The sequence below is a fragment of the Varroa destructor genome, unplaced genomic scaffold (assembly GCF_002443255.2).
Source record: "Varroa destructor unplaced genomic scaffold, Vdes_3.0 BEIS01000003.1, whole genome shotgun sequence".
Classification (NCBI taxonomy): Eukaryota; Metazoa; Arthropoda; class Arachnida; order Mesostigmata; family Varroidae; genus Varroa; species Varroa destructor.
Window position 1 is genome coordinate 50,062,666 of NW_019211456.1, and position 21,949 is coordinate 50,084,614.

The 21,949-nt window shown below is 38.8% G+C and overlaps 1 protein-coding gene and 1 long non-coding RNA gene across 8 annotated transcripts in view; one reads left to right on the forward strand and one right to left on the reverse strand.

Moving 5' to 3' along the window:
• The window catches only part of LOC111247711 (corticotropin-releasing hormone receptor 1-like), a 75,546-nt gene that overhangs the window by 11,904 nt on the left and 41,693 nt on the right, over positions 1 to 21,949 (forward strand). The gene's annotated exons all lie outside the window — the stretch shown is intronic.
• On the reverse strand, positions 1,257 to 17,407 carry LOC147757089 (uncharacterized). Of its 2 annotated transcripts, none has more exons than XR_015323662.1 (3): positions 17,170 to 17,407; positions 6,092 to 6,357; positions 1,257 to 1,502 (listed from the first exon to the last, which is right to left on the reverse strand). It is a non-coding gene; the product is annotated as an uncharacterized LOC147757089 (long non-coding RNA). The 2 variants fall into 2 exon arrangements; XR_015323663.1 differs by lacking the exon at positions 1,257 to 1,502 and adding an exon at positions 4,205 to 4,309.

Consider the following 21,949-nt stretch of genomic DNA (forward strand, 5'->3'; position numbering starts at 1 on the left):
ATTATAAGTTAATAATAATAACACAAGTTGTCTATTTTGTGGACGCCGCGCGTAAATTATATATTCACGTAAATGATAAAATTAACAATACAACTGTAGTAACCAAGTTAAAGTACGCAGACCACGTAGTTACTCCTGGTAGTAAAGCGTTAAAATATATCTGAGTAAATGATATACTTTATGGCGCGTCTATTTTCTTCGATCTACATCGTAATGTATGTATAATACTGCGCGTACCGATTAACGTTATTTAGTGGATAATAATTTAACAAAAGAAAAATAAAGAGATAGCTACTAATAAATTGTTTTCACGTCGGACGACCTTTTTGCGTATCAGGTACAATTTGGCCCGATATTATATTCACGAGATTGGGTTTATTGATCTATCCTTCTTTGTTGGCCTACAAGTTAATACATTCTGATATAATGTATGTCATAGGATATATATGATGATTATATATATCGTTATGTTTTTAATGGGCACTGTGTTTCACGCAACCGTTTCGATTATGATTACCATTGTTATATTGTTTCCTAGAGACTATTCACCTGCCCGGTATAGAAAGCAAGCACTCTGAACTCTAGTGTAGCAAAAAACAAACTGAATCTTCATCGAGTGCTAATAAAAATGGAAAAATTGCCGATTTTATCCAAGGCCGACCCGCTTGAAACAAGTGGGTAGACATGACGTCAGCCATGTCTACGACCGATGACTCTGAGGGAATAAACACAAGACAAGACGTGCCTGTCGCCCACTCGAACTCAGTTTCAGAAACGCGATATTGTTTACAAACAACATACACTTAGAATTTCGTCTAAAGGACACTGATGGGGCCTGCTGCTATGGGTCATCAATATCGTGTGAGAGACGATGTATGATTACAGCTGTGAAATACCTATTCAATAATTTGAATGAAAAGTAAAAATGAAGATCATCGTAGTGCAAACTAAAACCGTATAATAAGGCACAATCGAATGGGGAAAAATGGAATGGTTACGACATATTATTCTTCGTCAACCGTATTAGCGTCTACTTAGTTCGTCAACGTTATTATTTTTAAACATGCGTGATGACCGTTTGCTTTTATCGTTCCCTTCCCTATATAGCCTTCAACTCTTCTTTCACCCTCATCATTCAAGAATGCCTTCTCTCTCCTCGAAAAAATAGAGATAAGTTAACTCTGCAAAGGGTAGCACCTTATAAATGAGAACTGAACCTGTGAAGGTAGATGTTCTGGATGAAGAAAGAGGCATGTTTTCGATACGAACTCTGTTTTGCTCTTTGCCTCGGTCAAGAATTGCCGAAGCAGCCCAGGGTACTTAAGCGAGTACCCTATAAGTGTAAGGACTACTCGAAGAGGTTTACTAAACTCAGTGATAAGATTTTAGATCTGGAAGACCAACCTTCTGGGTGCGCGACCGATTTCCCGTAGAGAAGAAGCCTTTAATATGCTTAGTATAAATGCTGCAAATACTTGACCACTGTCGGAGATTTTTGGTACCTGAAGTTATGAAAAATCAGAAGCGTATATACGTTACAGGCTGAATGAGGCGCACACAAAATCATGGCCCCTCACAAACGAGAGGCTACCATGAGAACCAGCTAGAATACAGTCACAATGGCACGTTCTACACGAAATTGCCACCGTTACAAGAAGCGCTGGCTTCAGATCGATACAAAGTAGAGAAATAATGGTTAGCTTACACCGGCGAATCTATCGAAGGCCTATCTTCCTATAGACGGCCTTGGACGATGCGTCTGGTGGGACTAGAAGGGCCTTATACACTAGAATTTGCTCGGGAAGAATAAGATAGTCAACAGGGTTATGTTTATGGCTCAGTTGCGTCAATTTCACGGGGCTGTCTAACAGGAAAGATTCGTTAGACAAGGCAAAGTCACCTTTCTCTACAACAACGTCGAGGCTTGAGTGGAATCTTTTTTTGCACCCATTATATTGTCCACAGTTCAAAACCCAACTAGACGAGCAATGTCCTTTGCTGAAAAGAAATAAGTTAATTGGGAGATGGGATAAGGTGGAAGGAAAATGGCAAATACATTAAATTTCAGGTAAAAGTCTACGTATCTGTATGATAAGAAAGACTTTGTTGTATATATAATATTACGTCTATTACACTGAAGGACATTGCGCGTAGCGCTCGTATAAACAACACGTACGCCTAAAGGGTAGCGAGTATGGTGGTACACAATAATTATGTACACCTGAAAATGTGCGCACGCCGGATCCTGCTGCCATGCTGCTTTACAAATTTCCTTTCCTTATTACCCTGTACTAGACAAGGTCTCAGCTTCACTCTTTTTATACTAATTCAAATAATTAATAGTAGGTAGTGCGGCTTATCTTTATTTTCTCCTGAAAACTTTTTCGTGTCAAACGCTGCATTTCCCTTTTAATTTCTAATTAAGAGCTCTACGTCTTTGGAATTAATGCTCGAAGCGTGCTACATTATTGGCCCTTGGTTTGGACCTAGGAAACAACAAGGTCAAAAGTATTCTAAGGTATAAGGTAAGTAATTTACGTTTATTGGAGTTGATTCTTCTTCCTAGTTACAGGTTTAATTTTTCCAATTGAAACCGATGCTGCTTTGGTAGTGCTGACGAAAAAAACACTTTTTATGTGGTATACACCAACGTATTGAATCGGATAAATGTTTCCTTATTTACACAGGTAGGGTGCATTGGTTAGCATAGGCTAAGGCAACAAATTTCAGAAAAAAATTAAGATTACGATCAAGTATCAAACATTAAACTCTCAAAAACGAAACATCTCAAAACCGTTACCACGGGACATACACTAAAGATCTCCCAGCCTTAAGCAGAGGCTTATCTTATTAAACGCCCAGTTTTTCTTTATGGAATAGTTTTTTTTTTTTAATCACTGTTTGCCCGACTGGGTGGACTCACAAAAATCAGCGTTCGAAAGCTGTGTGCCTGCTAGATCGATTATATATTGTCACACACATTCTTAATTTTTCATCTTAATCAACTTCATTTGTCTCTAACTTAAATGTATCAACAACGCCATAATTGACGGCCATGAGCATAAACATCGATCAATGCTGGCCCGATATTTGGGAAAGAAAGCGGAAGAAGGACTAGCGAATTCGAGCTAGCAAAGAGCCTGTGCGTCTCAGCTGTAACCGGGTCGGTCACCAGCGAGCTGAGTGTGCTGATCAGCAACGGGATGGCAGCAAGCAGCACCAGCAAATGCAGACGATGCCGCTGTGACCATCCACAGAGTCGACGCTGCTATCTAAAACGCTAGAAGGAGGGACAGCCACGTGCTTCTGTAGACCCCAATTCAGCGGTAACACAGCCCGAGCGCAGAACACAGATCCAGAGTTCGGTGCGTCAAGCAACTGAAGGTAGAAATAGGACTACCCTTGCGACGCTCAAGGACACTACCCGAGATAGACTGTAGCCGAGTATACGCTTTAGCATTTTCGTTAGATGATTCACGTGTGAGTGAAAGAAGCAGACGCTTAAAGTCAGCAAAAAGCGAGGGCTCGTAGAGGTGGACTCGCAAGCAGGCGTTAGCATGTTACGAACAGTTACCAACATGCCATTCAAGCTGAAGAAGAATCTGCTCTAGCACGGTGGGCTGGTGAAGCTAAAAGGCCGCAAAGTTCGTTAGACGTGAAGCATCTCCAGGATGTAGCACGGCATCGCCTGTAAAAAAAACGACTGTCACCTTGCTAGTTAAGAAAATATCAGTCTATACTCGCGAACTGTGTCCCGCGAGCGGGTGTGCGGACGAAGAGTACGACCCTGCAATGATAAGGGAGAACGCTAATGAACTGGTATCGCCGTGAATTACAGTTAACAGCAAAACGGGATCGGAGAGATTGTTTTAATTAGATAAGACTAGCAACGACGACATCATCAAGCTTTATGGATAGCACAAAGAAAAGTCGAACAAACACAATCAGAAAGCGGAAACGATGGCAAAAACTATCAAAGCAGGCGAACTAAGCAATAGCTAAGCGCGGTACTAGGTAAAAATAGAGTTAGTGGCATCGAAGCTGCATATACTAACGTTAAATGAGGGAGACGCGTTACAAAATATTATCATTGAGATAATAGGCGGAAATGGTAACGTCGTCGCGGTCGGTTCCGTTTTTATAATGAAAGTAGAGACCAGCGTGTAGCCATTGACTACTGCGAGCTAAACGCGCGGACGATGCGGATGGGGTGCCCGATGCCGTTCATAGATGAGCTGAATACTGTTGGTAGAATGAACCTCCATACTGCATTTGATCTCCAATGGGGCTCTTCCAATAAAATAAAGTGCTGCAGAGAAAGTGGCAATCATTGTATTACATCTGATGGCCCTCTACCACCCGTCAGAAGAGTTTGTGAAGTCAGCTCTGATATATGGTAACGGGCATTTAGGAAAAGCTAGGTAGTAATGCTGTTTTCCTATTTATGGACGATCTAGTCCAGGCAAGTAACACGTATGAAAAACAGCTAGTGAACATTAAGTTGATACTAAGAACATTGGATGAAGCGGAACTAACGAAATTACACGTTTCTCAAGGAAAGTGTTGACTTTCTTGGGCATTGGGTCAAACCTGGTACGAAAAGAGTGAAAGTAATTAGCTAATGCCCATGGCTGTTTGAAGTGTTTATGGGACTAGCTGGACTAGACTCATTTCCCACGGTGCGTCAGGGAATTCACAGAGCTGGTTAGTGCGTTGTTAAAGAAGTCAGCGAAATTCGAGTGGTCCGTACGATGCGAGGCGGCGTTCGAATTGCTAAAGCAAGTCCGACTGACCCACTCAGTGTTAGTAAAGTTTGAGAAAGGCAGGCCGACCAAGCATTGCACTGATGCAACTAGTCTCGGATTAAGAGGACTATTAATGCAGCTCTTTAGGAGCGAATGGCGCTTGGTACTCGTTACAAGTTGTCGGTGTCAGAGACCAACTACGATTTGTCCAAGCTGAAGCAGTCAGCTGCTGCATGAGCAATGCAACACTGTTTGCCATGCCGGCTGTTCTCGTTAGTGACTGATGTGCGGTGTAGACCTGAGGCCTATTATGCCTATGGGACAGGTTACCCGATATTAGGATCAGATAGCTGAATTTCAATCCAGGATCGAGCGCAAGCCAGGTGCAGCAATGGAACATGCAAACCCATTGAACCGTAGCCCAGTAGGGCCTGCAGGCGAAAGACAGCAAATTCAACAGCGACAACGGACGAGTAAAGCGCGCCATATCCTTAACGTTCGAAGGTCAAAGGACAATGATTCAAAACAACGACGGTTTGATAGTACAGAAAGCGAACGCGCTCAAGAAGGATGACGTTGAAAGGACTCCAAAGGCACGTAGAAGTTTTCTTGTAAGGGTTTCATGCTGTTTTCTAGAAGACAAAAAGGGGAAGCGGGAAGAGCACCGAATCGAGAGATTTATATCGAAGAGATGAGAATGTGTGTGTGCTGGGCCGCAAACAGGCAGGACATTATACCAACACAGTGGCCATTATCCATGAATGTTACCGTTTTTTTAAAATGAAGTCGCATGTGCAAAAGCATCTTTGCGCTGTCTGTCTCGTAGGGATAACAGTGAGAAGACACCCGGGACACTCTGACCCAAATACGGCACCAAACGGTCGTTTTAAAGGATATACGCCGATTACGTCACACCGCTAGCAAAATCGAACCGATATCTGCTGGGATGGGGACATCAGGTCAACGTCAACGATGTAAGCAGTATGATTTCCGCAACGTTTTTGAGATTCGGTGCATCGGTCGTGCCGGTTACAGATCGCAGTATGGCGTTCACTCAAAAATGTCGGAATCGTAAAGAATTGTGTACGACTTTCAGAGATCTTAAGAACTAAAGGCTTTAACTGTCAGTGGTGAGTTTGCAAATCAACCAACGGTCGACGAATAGTATAGCAAAATCGCCAATTCGAAGCCCTACATGGCTATCCGCCCAGGCGAGAGTAGTTATCGATGTAGAACTAGGACTGGTATGAAATCTAACGGAGGACATAGGAGCTAGGGTTTGGAACACAATCACCATGATGCGAGAGAGATACAAGCAACACTATGAGAAGAAGAGGAGATCTTACCTGATACAATGCGATGTCGAAGATGTAGTCGTGGTGCGCAAGTCTTCAGTGGTGACCGGCAGACCCAGTAAGCTCTGACGAAAGTTCAAAGAGCCAGTGGTGGTTATAGAAGAGTTGCCCGATGAAATGCATCGAACTTGTAGAAGATGACGATGAAGACGATGGCCCAAAGCAGTGGGGGCAAAGTCAAGAAGGACAGCTAATACGTGCGAGTACGGGCGCGCCACCAAATTAGAACCGGCCACAAATTCAAAACATAGGATGATCTGTTGCGGAAGGATATAGATGGCATATGCAAGGATGAAATAGAGACTTAGTTACACAAAGCAGCGGTAGAGAAAGTAGAAAAGCGATCTGTGGGGCATCACGGATAATGGTCGTATGGCGAAATGTTAGAAGTTTGTGGTACATAAAAATATTGTGGTATGTAAAAATAGTAGCTATGTGATGTGTCGGCGTGGGAGGACATTAGTAGCGCCCTCTAACGGTATAGAGAAGTGGAGAGTCAGTCCTTTTTTGATCTTTTTTTCTGCATATTTCTCGCACTAAGTAGCAGCAATTGATATCACAAATATCATGCCCTAAATAGAAAAGAGTCTTAGACGTTGATAAATTCATTCAAAACATAAATAGAATTTTGAGGAATTCAGCCTGCTGTTGCCCCATGGCCGATCATTTTTGGTCCATATTCTGAAATCGATATTCGTGAACATCATAATCGAGTAATACATCACGAAAATCTCCTGCACGAAGTCTTGAGACTGTGAGCTAACTTAAACATAACGCGAGTTCTTTTCGCAACGAAGTAGCATTGTTCTCTCTCCACTCATTTGTTTTTTATTTTGAGACCACCAGCCTCTAATACACCTCGGGCTAAAAAGCTTAACTATGCCGTGACTCATTTGTGAGCATCAGTTTGCCGAAAGTGTTCGTTTCAATTGATTGCATTACCAGTGGGCGAACGGTTGCACCCACAGGATGTTTGATCATGTATAACTAACACAGCGTAAAGCATAATATAGTGAGAACTAAAATAGTCTCTGTTGTGCGGAATGAGATTCCGCGCAGGGTACAAAAAGGAGATTTCCTCATTATATGTATTTCAGCATTAGCTGCTTCAGTGGTCTGCTAGAAAATCTGCCCTCAATGTTTTTATCACTTTCATCAAAATCAGATCAGGCCCGTGAGAAGGATCATCTCTGTAGGTATTGTCCGATGTCAGTGGTATTTAACGTGTTTGCGTCCGACACTGATCCACACCAGATTTTAAACTCACTATTAAGCTGAATAGCATTACGGTCTACTTTAGATCGGCTGGACTGATCTAGAACCGCTGCATTGATTTAGATGGAAAATCTGTTTTAATCGAGTTTGTCTTTGCTGGGATTGTAAGGTATCAGGACAACTTACCATAGCATCATATCCATATCAAACTTGAAAGAGAGCTATACGCCACCGTTCGGTGAGGGAATTACCGACATCGAAGACATGTATGTATACGCTACAACAAAACGATTACAAATTTTCATATCTAATCCCATTGACAGGCTAAATATATAAAGATAGATAAATAAATATCATAATATATATACTAGATATGGGCTAAGTCACTAAGCTATACTTTGTGGTAACCTGCGCTAGCAATTGCGCGGCCAAATTTTCTAGACGCCTAGGTCAAGGCGGGACGTATCGGAACTGAGTCAGTAGAGAAGTGGCACCTAGCGAAAATGGGGCCCATGTTTTGGTCCGATATATTTAAACGCTGTTTAGTTATTCAGCATTGGCTCAGAATGATACGTTAGGTATAGTTTTCGTAAACGGGCCGTCAGGTCATACCAAGAAAAAGGAAGCTTAACCAACAAATCAGTTCTGTTAATTGTTTTATTGAACCTATTGCTGTCTATCGTAAAAGTAAACAACCACCATTACTAAAAGTAAACGTTAGGAAACTTGTTCAGATCGCTCGGGAAATCTCATCAGATCAAGGCTTTCGGAACATGAATTTACGCCATGGCAGCGTAGCGCTTTACACCTGCTCACTTATTTGCTTGGTGTTAAGGTAACTAGTGTTTGAACTTTTTGACAATCCATTCTATAGATTTCCTTATGCTTTTCGAAAGATCCACCTCTCGATATTCTGCTATGAACTTGGAGCGAAACAAGCCAAGTTACTCGACTTGAGTATTTTCATCAAAAGCAGCGTGTATCTATGAGCTCAGGTTTGAATTTCAGCTTCGTCGGACAGCATCGTTCATTCATTTTAAGGCTGAAAAAAAAACAGCTAACTACAAAATCCGCTTCTTTCGGATTTTTGAAATCGAAAATAACAAGCTTGTACACATGAAATTAAAGAACGACAGGTTTATATTTGAGTTTGATTGTTGCTACACCGAGATCATAAGCGCATTGACCCAGACTAGGCTTGTACTAGTGGATATACCAGTAAGTAAAAAAGGCAATTAGGTGATCTCGCACCTAGGTCCGGCGACGACACTCAAATATACCCGAGCTAATTACCACAAAGCTTGCAGCTGTCAGTATTACGTATTATTATTTACGTTACGAGAAGATCGAAATTAATCCAAGGGATTCCCACAACAAATAGAGGGTCGAGGACGCCGGTAAGTCCACGCTCCGTGATAATAAGGTATTTTATAATTTGGAATAATCTAAATAATAAGCGGATCAACATCGTTTGTATAGTATAAAAAAAAATGCATAGTATCTATATGTATATGGTACATAGAAGTATCAAGTTTAGCTGGCTATTCCGACCATTAAATCAGCTTGAGTATGTCGAGCAAGGTCCGAAACTGACGGGAGGGAGGTCGAGATTTAAAATTGATCAATATTTAGAAATATTGCTTTAGATATAAAGTAATTAAGATGACATACGCAAGACGTTTTTTTTTTTTTTTTTTTAAATAATATTTATTAGCGTCGAACAGGGTAACATTTGAACAGCGACCTTTATTTCTGTTTTTTTAACGGTAACCGCATAGACCCATATAGTAAGACGTGTACCATACTTTTAGCAACAAGGCACAGTGATAGAAGCGACAACGAGTCGTCAACAAATTACGAAGTTTCATTCGATAGTGAGCATGTTTTCACCGATCCCGCCTTGTCGATGGTCAGACCCCTATATACTATCGACGTAAGTAAACTATGACTTGTGGAAAATAAGTAATTTTGAATGAAAAGCAAGTATATTTTTTTACGTGCTTGGGCTCGTATGAGATTTATCTCTCATTGAAAGCGACTCAAATAAGTCTTCGTCTAACTTTACAAGTCGTATGGTGTGCACCCTTCAAATCGCAGAGAACATTTTGAATAGTCTTTTAATCTATATTCTCATCTCCGTACACACAGCAGCTACCCTGAGTCGTTTCGGTCATTTTCCCCCTTCGGCAAATGGCGACTCGTAAGTGCTGAAGAGGCTGTATTTGATACTGAAGGTGTCTTCGGTTGCAGGCCAAAGGCAGAAATATCGTTTGGTGGTCAAACTTCTTCGTGTCTATAACGCTTTCAGCAACAGAACTAGTCGTCTTATCGTAGCGATTAGAAAACGAACGGTGCTGATTTAAAGAACTTATTTGGCCGCATAGATATGCTTTGAAAAATTGTTTACTCGGGTTATATTCGAATATCCTTAACAAAACTACAATGATAACTACTATGTAGCCAGTAGAAGCTCAAGTCAGGGAACGAAATCTGAAAGGCCAGCTTACAATTATTTTCATCTAAGAACAAGCAGAGTTTCTCAGCTGGCACAGTTCAAACGCTATGGGACTAATGAATTTATTAATTTTATTGCGTTTCCCGTCACGTCATAATGCCCTCGAATATAAAGAACCAAACGAATCTTGCTAGAGTAGTTTCAAAGAATTGAAATAATTAGATATGGGCTAATAATTATAATGAGTTTCTCCAGAGTTCGGAATTAAATAGAAGTATGTCGAGTGTTACGTCGGATATTGCCGTTAGATATTGCTTCAGGCGGCTCGGTCTTAGCACAAGACGAAGTGTATCCAAGTTTCGTTTCGGGCATAGGCTACCTGATGTGTTTTCAGTCTTAATAGAAAAGCACGTTGCCAGCCGAAAAAGTATGGTATTGCTCTTCGGACATCGAGCGATAGCAGTACTTGCTAGGGAGGCTTTCCACTCCTGCCCAAAAATGAAACAGTAAACGCAGCTCACTATTACGAGCTTCTCAAAAGACCCATGAACTGTCAGAGTGGCAATCGAAAGTGCCTAGTCTGCTTACTTAACGATAATGCCGGATCCCAATTACTTCTTGCGTTGGGCTTTAGAGCGCCAATTCTCTTGACCTAAGCCCATATGATTACGGAGCTTTCCGTGCCGCAAAGAAGACAACAAGTCGTGGGCAAGAAGTAGGGAAATTACATATGGGAAAACGGATGGCAGGTGCTATCAAAGCTACAGAAAGCTATCAAAGCGCAGGGGAAGGTTTGTCAAGAATTAACGAAGATACATCTTACACACGTTAAGAATCATCGTTCTTGCACAGCGAATTCAGTTAAGAGTCCATTGTAACAGCTTAATAGTGTTTTCGATATTTCCCGACACTCCTTTCCGTATTCGAGATATCTTTGCACTGTTTGAAACCTGTGAAAATTTTGGCACGCGATTCACGGTGAGCCGAAAATTCTGGGAGGTTTACGAATTCAAGTTCTGTCATAGAACTACGGCGGCAAAGGCAGTTCGTCGGGCAAATTTCCTATTCGGTTAAAGCTCGATAAGGCGACGCCCGAAAAAATTATGTTCAATTGAGCTGTGTTAAGTTTAATAGCGAAAAAAGTAATTTACGCCGAATTTTTACTCTAATATTCGCTTATACCTCCTCTGTAGCGAGAACATATCCCTTAGCAGGCCGAGGAAGGCCCGTTTCGGCCAGTAAAAGACTTCTCAGAAAACTTTTACCACACAGTATAAGTGAATTTCTCCTGTGGCTATATTTTCGTTGCCATCGAAACTAAGTAACATACGTACGTCATCTTTCAGGATATAGACTATTGTTATATATATTTCGACAATATACGTTAGACGACGGACGTAATTATAGATATATATAAGAATCGTACGAACTGTTTCCAGTGTTTTTTTTTCCGATTTGCCGTTTGCTGTGTTGACGATTCTCACCGTTCGCCCGAGGTTACTACGTCTTAGACTGGCAAAAGGGACAGCAAAGGGCACCAATGACTTCAAGCGGGCTTTTTCTTTGAATGAGCTTCGTTATATACACTTCATAGTTGGACGATTTACGAAAAAGACATTAATGCTACAAAGCCGCATTGCGCGTCGAACGCATAATTACTATTTCTTCATTGAAAACTATTTTAGCATAGACATTTTTCCCTCAGCCTATCCTTCAGAGTTATTGCAACTTAGACAGTCGTAATGTTTATTTTTATAAGTTCCTGTTTGATAGGCGCAAGTTGTGTAAAATAATTTTATAAAAAGGTGGATAATATTCATACTGATCCATTGTTTTACAAATACAGTTCCAAATACAGTTTAATAACTGTATTTCGAGCACTACTATTTATGCGGTATTGAGTTAAAGTTGAAAAGGTCCAGTAGAATCAAGGTGTATATAGCAGATAATATGCTAGTATCGCATTCGATTGGCGTCGCTTCTTAAGTGGAAGCAGTCCTGAGATTGAAAGCGGCAAACATTACTGCTTCACAGACCCTCCAAAATGCGGATCCTTTTCCATGAACTCGTGCCCCCTACGTCTTCGAAACATTTGAACCGCCTGTTTATTTACACTTTCGTCAACGTCTGACTTTAGTAAGCATTGTTCAACATATCTAAAGTGCCTATACGGCAGATTTTATTTTTCGCATAAAAAAACCTAATAACAAACTTCCTGCTCCGTGCGAGACAATCACAGAACGCCCAGTTTGTACAGTCACATAATCAGCGAACTCAAGACTGCTTACAATTGCTACAGAATTTGATCTGTGGGTAGGAAAAGGCCTATTCTTTTCGTTAAGCAACACGTGGATCACGAGCGATCATTCGGTGACCGAAGAACTCGAATGACGAATCTTATGAAAATTCAATATATCTTTGTTTCAAAAACAACTGTATGTAATAACAAGAGGGTCAGAGAAACCGGCCTCGGTAAATTTGCTTTTTGAAGGTATGCGCCAGTAACTCTCGGTCAGTATGGTCTATATCCGATCGTCTTCAGGGTAGTCCATCTTTTCTCGAATCAATAATAATTAGTAATTTAGTAAGTATGATTATTGAGTGGGGTTGCGTGAGTCCTTCTTTCTTTTCATCAAAATCTTAGATATCAAGAACAGAACCCAGCTTCTCGCCACTTCTATGTGGTAAATTTTCCACTATACCGTTCCTTCAAAACTGCTACTCCGAAATACAATCTTAATTTTCGATTTTTTCACAGATATCTGGGCTATGGCAGTATTCGATCTGTATTTTCGTTCGCACGGTAATACCGAAATAGCTCAGGCTACTATACTGCTTTATGACCCAATATGCTAACCTAATTTGGCAAAACACAGAAAGATGAAGTATTCTATTTGGCCAAAAATCGCTTCATTGCCTTACAATGTAATTGCTCTAGCGTGGTTTTTTGCATACTGAAACACCTGAACTATTTACTGATAATATAGAGCGGCAACAAAAAATATCTATCACTTCTGCTACTGTCTACTGTTTATTTTGCAGACGCAAAGACTCCATTGCTGTTACTATCGTTATAGGGTGGAGTGTGCCATATTTCAAAACGGATCTTTTTCTCTGAATGATGATTCACGGTCTGACCGCGTTCTAGGACGCGTCAAGATGAGCACTTCAAGTATTTCTGACCAAAAATCCCGCTCAGACATAGGAAAAATTTGTCAATAACGTGTTTTATGGCTGCATATTTGTATTTGTTATTACTGCATATTACCACGTACTTGCATATGTCTATTCTTCACACAGCTGTAAAGTTAGTCCGCCTAACTTACAAATAATGGGTATATTACGGACACGTCCAACCGTGTAGGCTTCCAGGTAGAAGGGCTGAGAGCTGTTTACTAATAACTAACACACAACGAAGTTTTTTCGTGATTCATTTTATAGCACATAACGAGAGAGACCAACTGAAGGTAGCTTATAGTCGAAGCTTTTCCCTGACAAAACACAAGATTTTCATGAATGCAGGAAATGTTAAACAGATAAATATTTTTAAATGTTTAAAAATTAAATTATTTTCGCTGGTTGATCTTTACAAGCCACATACGACATACCAGAAGGAAAAGTATTGTAAAAAAAAAAGCTCCTGAAAAGGCTTCTTTAGAGAAGCCTTTTCAAGAGCTTTTTTAATTAAAATCGAAATTATCATATGACAAATTTCCGCACATCTATTTTAAATAGGATATTAAATAATGACGAATTATACCCTTAACGAGCTAAGAGCTTTAAATAGTTTCACTCTAAGATTTTTGCCGCGGGCAAAATATGTGTTGTGCGCAAACGTTTTGAAAATATCGTTAATTAAGCTAAAACAAAAATGATCTATTGCTGAAAACCTTAAAACTCAAGTTTCCAGCAACACTTACCAAAAAAGGTAAACATTGACAAATACTTATCTCCAAGAAAGTAAAAGGCCACTTTTGGTCGACTGGACGGGAATGTGCCTATATATATATATATATATATATGCATAGCCATTTAATAGATTCCCAATGTTGCATTCAATACAGATTAATAAATAGATAAAGTAAAACTTTAAAAAATATTCAATAGATTTATGTTTTGACACAACGTTGTTACAGCGTTTGCCCCAGTTAGTAAATCGAGTGAATTTAGATAAAAAATACACAGAATATTAATATATTAGCTTAAGTGAGTTGTTTCTATATGGATTAACAACATTCTAGTTCGATTACGAAGTAAACGAGGCTCATCGAGGGCAAATCAGCCTTCAAATTAGTGACGTGAAGAATGTCAATCCACAGCTTGCCACAGTAACAAAACGTAAATATAACAACTTGGTTGGTCGTTATATCTTGATAAAGATCAGGAAAATTTTAAATATCTATAATAATATATAATCTAATATATATATATATATATATATATATATATATATATATATATATAAAGGAAGCGGATCATGTTGATCCAGCAGGAAAATGAGCTCTTGCAAAATTTCACTTACTTTCGAGCAATATTTTCGTGCCCTTTACATGCAAATTGCCCTTGAGTCATTACAACTAGGCCGTCAGACGTACGACCGTTTGATGTCTTTTTAGCTCCATTGTTTTTCAATTAATTTGAATCATGAATACTATCTCGCTGTTAGATGCGACCAGCGTGAATATCATCATATTTTTCCTTGTATTTTACTAAAAATAAGCTTTGCTGATATATAAAGCGCTTGGCTGGAGCACTGGTGCTCAGCAACTTCAGCTTTACCCCAAAAAAAATGCTAGAAACTTATGCAATGATTTCGTTAACTCGAGGTCATACCTGCAAGCTTCGACAGGGGGGTGTGAATCTTAGCAGCAAGACAAAATAAAACAGTTTTGTTACTTACGACGTATCATCCTAAGACTACAATAAGTCAGTATAAACATCAGCTGGTAAACACCACAGTAAAAATTGATTACTTCGTTTCGATATGGTTTTCCAATATGGAAGACCCTTGGAAAAAGAGAAGGCTCAAGGTATGTTCACAGTTGGGAAAAAGGTTAGCAAACTGTAAAGCTATTTACCTTATCGCTGCTTCTTCCCGGCTGTTGTGTTAGTATATCCAAAAGTATCTTTCTCTATATTAAAGTGTATTGTATGTGTGTCGTACTTCTAGCTGAATATATATGGACACCTCTGTACGCATAGATGCAAACGATTTTCTTTGTATTATCCTAAAAAAAAAGCCCTTTATGTTATGCCCTAGTTTAGTAAGTTACTCCCTTTCTATCATAGTGCCACAAATGAACGAACTGTCAAATCTATCGAAAGACGCATTAAATGCTAGCAAATCAAAACGATCTAGCTAAACATGTAAACGATGTATCGAAATGCCCATTGCATAACCTGATTCTGTTTCTGTATAGCTGCTATATACAGTTACGTAGTGAGAGTTACGCAAAACCACACATTTGCTGAGCGTTTATTAGTAACGTAAATTTCCTACAGAAACTTGTGTTCTATGTAAAGCTCAACTTACATAGCTTAAGCGTGGGTAACTTACGTAGCTCTAGATTGGTGATTTGCATAAAACCTTTTCAGTAACAATCGTAGGTCATAGTCAACTTATGATGTCTAATCAACGACTTCTTTCTCATAATATTATCCGTTAAATATATAGAGAACGAGGAATCGCGCGATATTTAAGGACGCATCTTAGATACAATCGACTGCACAGATTGTTAACTGCTGATTGGTTTTTTTCCCTTCAATCGTATAATTCAACACATACATATCCAGGTTTATATACATATCCGATAAACACAACGTGCTAACGACCTCGCAAATACAAGTGCGAAATCAGTAATTTACAGTAGATTTCAAAGCTAATCTTAAACAGGTTTCTATCTGTAGTTTGTAAAAATGTTAGCTTTTGTACATAAAATTGGAACGTTAAAAATAATGCTCTTTATAAATGATATCACCTAACATCAACTGCGCTAAAAATTTGTGCAAAAATAAACTTAACACAAAAGTACAGATTAAAATTAAATATAAAATAAAATTCCGAATTTTAAGCATATTATTTTAATTTTCTAAAAAAGTTAGTGGAAATGTCAATAAAATCTGAGCTGAAGTAGCATCTATTGAGCCTCAATTGATTTTTCTATTTTGTCCGACAGTCAACTAAAAATAACATTGCAGTATGGCTAGTTTTTCCCTCGAAAATTTGTACGACTTTTCGAAAAGCGAGCTTAACAATAGATGAAAAAACATTTGAGTTTGTTTATCTATTTATTCTCCCTGCGAATCTCGATGACATTTCATTTAGGATTTTTTTTAATTATATTGATAATTATGTCCGTTTAAGAGTCGCTCTTTGGGCTCTCGAACGTAAAATCCCGACGGATGGTATAACATAGAGTGGGCGGAATCTAAGTCCGGTTCAGTCTTTTATAAGACCTCGCATTAGATAATTAAAAGTTTGCATTCTGGTCTGGATTATCCATGCTGGAGTCGGTCTTCCACCAAAAAAACGTCCAATTTCTTAAGTTTCGATTTACAACCTTTGCGTGATCGACAGATAACGACCGTCATTCTATCTTGACCTACTTATCTTACGAAAACGCATGTTTAAAAGCCTTAGGTCTATAGTATCTAAATTCGATGTTCTGACTTCAATTTGGCTTCAAAAGCATTACTTTGCAAATATTGATAATAATTTCCAGTTAGGTGGCTCTTAACAAGTACAATTTTCTATGTCAACTGTCGCAGCAGCGTATTACATTATGCACAAATAAAGATTAATCCACGACAACGCGATTGTTACTAGTTATATTGCTCCTAGGATTTTGCTGCACAAATTCTGTCACGTCATTACGTTGCTTCACAACAGTGTAATTTACGTAGCTCCAGCACAATGTATAGTTTCATTCTAGTTACTGCCGCTCATACCCGTTACCATACTGTTGTGTCCTGCTACTTGAAAGTTACCTCGAAAATGAAGCATCAAGTGTAAACCCAAACGGGGGTTTACTTGAGTTGCACATGTAGAGCTACCTTCGGACCGCGCATCTACCGCTCATCTAAAAGCTTACTGAATAACAAACATCTATTTTGTCACACATATTTCCATCCTCCCGTTGGGAGGTTGGAGGTAACCTTGACCTCGTTTCGTTATTTAATCGATCCGTTCCTCAACGGCTGTACCGACATATTTGAAAAATTCTTAATAATTTCGCCAAATTATACCGTTAACTTGGAAAAATACAAAACCTCAATGTCAATAATATACCTATTTTGTGCTGCCCAAACTGTTTCAGAAATAGGTAAAATCTGTGACATGAGCACTTCTATTGCACCAAGTGTCGATTACGAGGCGTCTGCATAGAGCTATAATACTTACACTTGTTTACCTGGCAACTTCGCTGTCTTGTTGAAACGCTCCGGTGGCAGTGATTAAGGCACGTCAAAAGATCCTTCTTCGTAGTCTTCTTTTCAGTTAATCCCTTTCCCAACTTTTGCAGCGATGTACTTGATAAACTATGAACCATCTCGATAGAAAATGGACCCTCAACGGAAAAAAATGTAAGAAGTCAAGCATTTTGCTTAAATGCGGTATTGCTTTTACAAAACTTTCAGGAATTATCACAAAAATCGCTGTAAAAACGTCGACTGGCCTAAACTAGCGCTACGAAATAATTACCTGGAAAGAAATACCTATCTGAGCGAAACATGTATAATCATATGCAGATATAACTCATACCCGATTAATTTTCGACAATTGCGGAACATTTTATCACTAAATTGTGTTAAGTATATGAAGAAAAACATCAAGAATCTTACCGAGCTTAAGAACAAACAACTTTTGCATCCGAAAGTGAGATTATTTGAGACGTCTGAGGTACTCTGAAAAGTACATTCAACATACCCAAATTAACATTATGTTCTTCACTGGAGAAGAACTTCACCCGATTGGACTTCATGAACAGTTTGCTCTATGATGACAGTCTACCTGCGCAAAAAGAAATCAGCCGAAAGCAGTCAATCTACAATGCGATTTGGGTCCGACAAACAGGCACGTGCAAAAGCATAAAGTTTTAGTCGTATTCTAGATAGATAGATAGATAGATAGATAGATAGATAGATAGACAGATAGATATAAAGCAGCCAAAAGCACGAGCGGATACCGCACCTACGAGCTTAATTTTGAACTTTTTGCAAAACCAAGCATTTCTTTCAGGAAATTTATCGGCTGTCCATTCAGTCGCTAATTATCACTATCTGATTTCAATGGACGTAACGATTCACGCTCTAGTTGCGGTCGACATAAACGGGCCAACCATGGTAAAAAAAGGGGAAGTCGAACAAAAAAGTTGTGCCTGTTGCCCTTTCTGAGGCGCACTAAAACTCAACCGACAAAATAGCTTCCATAACGGTTACGATGGCAGCTGTTTACCCCAATGAAAGTTCACGAGAAAAACAGCTCTTTCTCACTACCTAGTTTTACTTTTCTGGTTACCCCCTTTAACTCAACGCTCCCGCTAAGTTGACGGTTACAATAGACGCTTACTTTAGGTTTCTAGACGCGGCTCTTTACGCTCGCACTAGGGTCGTGGTAAACAATCGACTTCGCACGCGCGTTTAGAGTTTTAGATATCATGTATTAACAATTTTTTTGAAACAGTCGTAATTAGGAAGCTTACTACACATCACATATATAGTGAATTAACACAAACAGAAACCTAAACTTAACCATACACAAGTATTGAATAACTTATGCATTCATTGTACAATATCTTCATAGGTAACTATCGTGACCACTTAACTAGACTCCAACGGATCACATAATTGAGCGCTGCCTGCGAGCAATAGTAAACGTGTGTCCTTCAACTTGTTTTTATGTGCATAAAAAACAACTCTCAGAATCGCGATTTGTATAAATGCTGTTACATATTTACACACTCATGGCATCATACGGATAGTTCATGTATCAACGCGATCTGAAGTGATTGTCGCCTGAAAAGATTCTCCGAAACATTCAAGGCCTCGAACTGTTAAACGTCGCAGACGTTTTTTTAAATTTTTATAAGTCAGTTTATATATATATATATATATATACATTATTCAAGAATTTATTTACATATAAAATATGGTTGCTGAATCTCGAATGATCCATAAAGTGACATGTATTTTGCTTCTTGCCTAAACCGAAAAAGAAAAAAACGATTCTCGAAAATCACGATGAAAAACGTGTTTATTCCTAGGATATTTATTGTATTTTTTTTCCTAGGTTTTTTTCTAGGTTCCCTGTTGAAGACTACTGGCAGGATTAATTAAAAGACAATGACGTTTAAAATTTTCGTCTGTGATATGCGCCCATGGAACAGTATCGTAGACAATACTGAGGGGAAGGAAAGGGAGCCATCAAGAAGCCAGGGAACTATGTAATCTGTTAATCCTCTCTGAGCATTTACAGTCGTTTTTAATTCGTTTAATAGGGCGCCTGTCGATGTTGAAGATTGCCGAAGAGCAAACTGAAGCTCAGACGGTCACGTTTGGTCTGCCCTGTCTTTACCAATCGAATTGTTGAACATCGTCTAAATTAGAGTCGTGTTAACCAGCGGAGCTTTTCCTATGGTAATCACGCTCAAGCACCATTGGTTTTGTACAAGGATCTGTCAAGAAGGAAGAAATGTCACTTTTGTGAAGATGGTGCATAAACAACAATGGTGGAGTACACTTTCGAATTTAAATATACATACGGATCTAAGGATAAGATAAATACTATAATAATTTGAAACCTATTGAAAATGGTTTCTTCTTCCTGACTAGCTAATTAAGCTAGCAGGCAGCAATTTTTTTTTTGTAGTAATTGTCTTTTTTCCATGATAAAATATTCAGCAATTTAGTAACTTAATTCAAATGGTAACGGATTTTGTCTGTGTCTTAGACGTTGTTCTTTCTTTGGGTTATCAATGCTCTTATGGGCCAGGTTGTCAAGTTGCTTTAGTGATTGTTCTATGTTTACCCAACAATTTCAATGATCAAACGAAGAATACACAAAAAGATCCACAAAAAAGACCGTTTTCAATTCAGAAGATTAACTAGTTAGCTGTCAAAGTATACAGCAAGCAGTAGAAAGGCGGGCTCCCTTCACTGAAAATTCAAGTGAAAAAGAATCAAAGGTGCCCATGTTGAAGATTTTTTAGAAAAACGTTTATTACATTAGCTTGTTGCATTAATAATAACTATTCTGTTATATATATCACAACGGTAAAGTCTTTTGACAATTGGAGGATCTGCATTTCACATCAATAGGACAAAATAAAATCGTAGCAGACTTGACCCTGAGATATATTTGAGACAGAGGCATCGCTTCTAATATTCTGATAATATTATATAGCGGTATTAATCAAGCCAGCCATGGTTCCAGCTAAGATTTTTTAAGCTAAGATTCGATAACACTGTATTATAAGGGATAGAGAAATAGTATCTCTGTTACATTTACATTGTCAGTTAAATCTTCTTCTTATTCAACCATTCTGCTGTTTTAACAGATATTAAATCAACACTCTTCAATACACATATCTACATAGCGTTGCCTATTGTCGAGGATTTCATAAAGCAGCTTAACGAAAATAGGCCAGTTTTAAAAAAAAAAAAAAAAAACAAGAGGGTAAATCTTCTAAGTAACTGATAGCCAATTTCGAGGTTACCTTAACTCGTACGCAATCCGCAGTGGTCGAGTTGCATTTACACTATACATCTCAGCAAAAATATACTCATCAGCTATACGAAAGATGTTATTTCTTTTTTATTATTCTGTATGCGTCTAGTGACGGTTAATTGTTTCAACTATGCGATAATCATTACTAACCTGAAGTTAATAGGTGACTGCTAGAAAAAAAAAAAAAAAACGTTATTTCAAGTATTACATTTTAAAACTTAACTGTCTTGAACTTAACATAGTTCTATTCAAGTTTTACACAAGTTTACTTTCGCACAAAACAACATAATAGTATTTATCTTAAAATCATGGCGAACTGTTATCTCTATCTATTTCGCTTTTTTTTTCCCTCCATGTTTTCGTTTTAAGGCAATGGCTTTTCCTGTCTTGATCGTGATCTACTTGATGCTCTTTGTAACTTGATTTTGAAGTTTTTTTTGAAAACAGTTTCCATTGCCCAGATGAGGTACAACCTAACGAGTATACCCAATTTCCTGCATTTAGTTCTGCGAGAATGGAATGAAGGTTTTCAGCAGTCGTATATTAAAAAAATGTACCATGTTTCAGTTGTCATTTTTGTAGCTGCCCTTTTACACGTCAGGCTAAGTTAGCATATTTACGCCAATTTAAAAATTGGCCCATCTCTGTAGGTGCAATGCCTTAGCTCCCCGGATATTTTTACATGTTTACTGAACCTTTTGCACGTCTTTGCAAGAACCAATGATACTAAATACCTAAGATAAGGCGCTGTAAATTATATAGAAGGGGCAGAATTACAGCAAGTCATGAACAAATGCTCACTATATAGGACGCTGCTTAGGAATTTGTTTAACGTGACATATCAGACCTGATAAGCGTTTTGTAAAAAAAAAAAAAAAAGCCATTATCCTTAATGCAACCATTCTGCAGCTGCCCGGTTTATGAAGAAAAGCACCGTATCGCTAGAAAGCAACATCTGATAAAAGTTCATCTGTGGCAATTCTACTGCAGTCCTCAAAACTAAAGAGTCTCATGTAAAAAATGATTGAATGTGCCACTAGTTCGACGGGAAGTTTGAAATGATACGAAAGTCAGGCTCCAGAACCAAACTTGTATAAGACATGAATAAGTTGATGTTATTTCTAAAGGGTTATTGAAGTGGGAAAGCTATGTTTTTTTGCTAAAAAAAAAACCGATTAAGGCCAGTTGGCTGTGGTAGGAGAGAGAGAAAATACGTGGCTTCAGCTATAGATATCCTACCTCTAATACCTAACGTCTCAGCTAGGCTGCGTTCGAGAAATACGTCATGCCAACTAAAACTTCAACCGCAAGGGTTGCTTTTTTGTTTTCGCTTTTATTTCTCAAACCTTCCTACACGGAAACTCATAAGTCCAGGTTCTCTGCTTATTAGGCCCAGGGTCCACATACTCGAGGTCTTAATAGGTAAGAAACTTGCGCGGCGTGAGTTTCTCTAGGT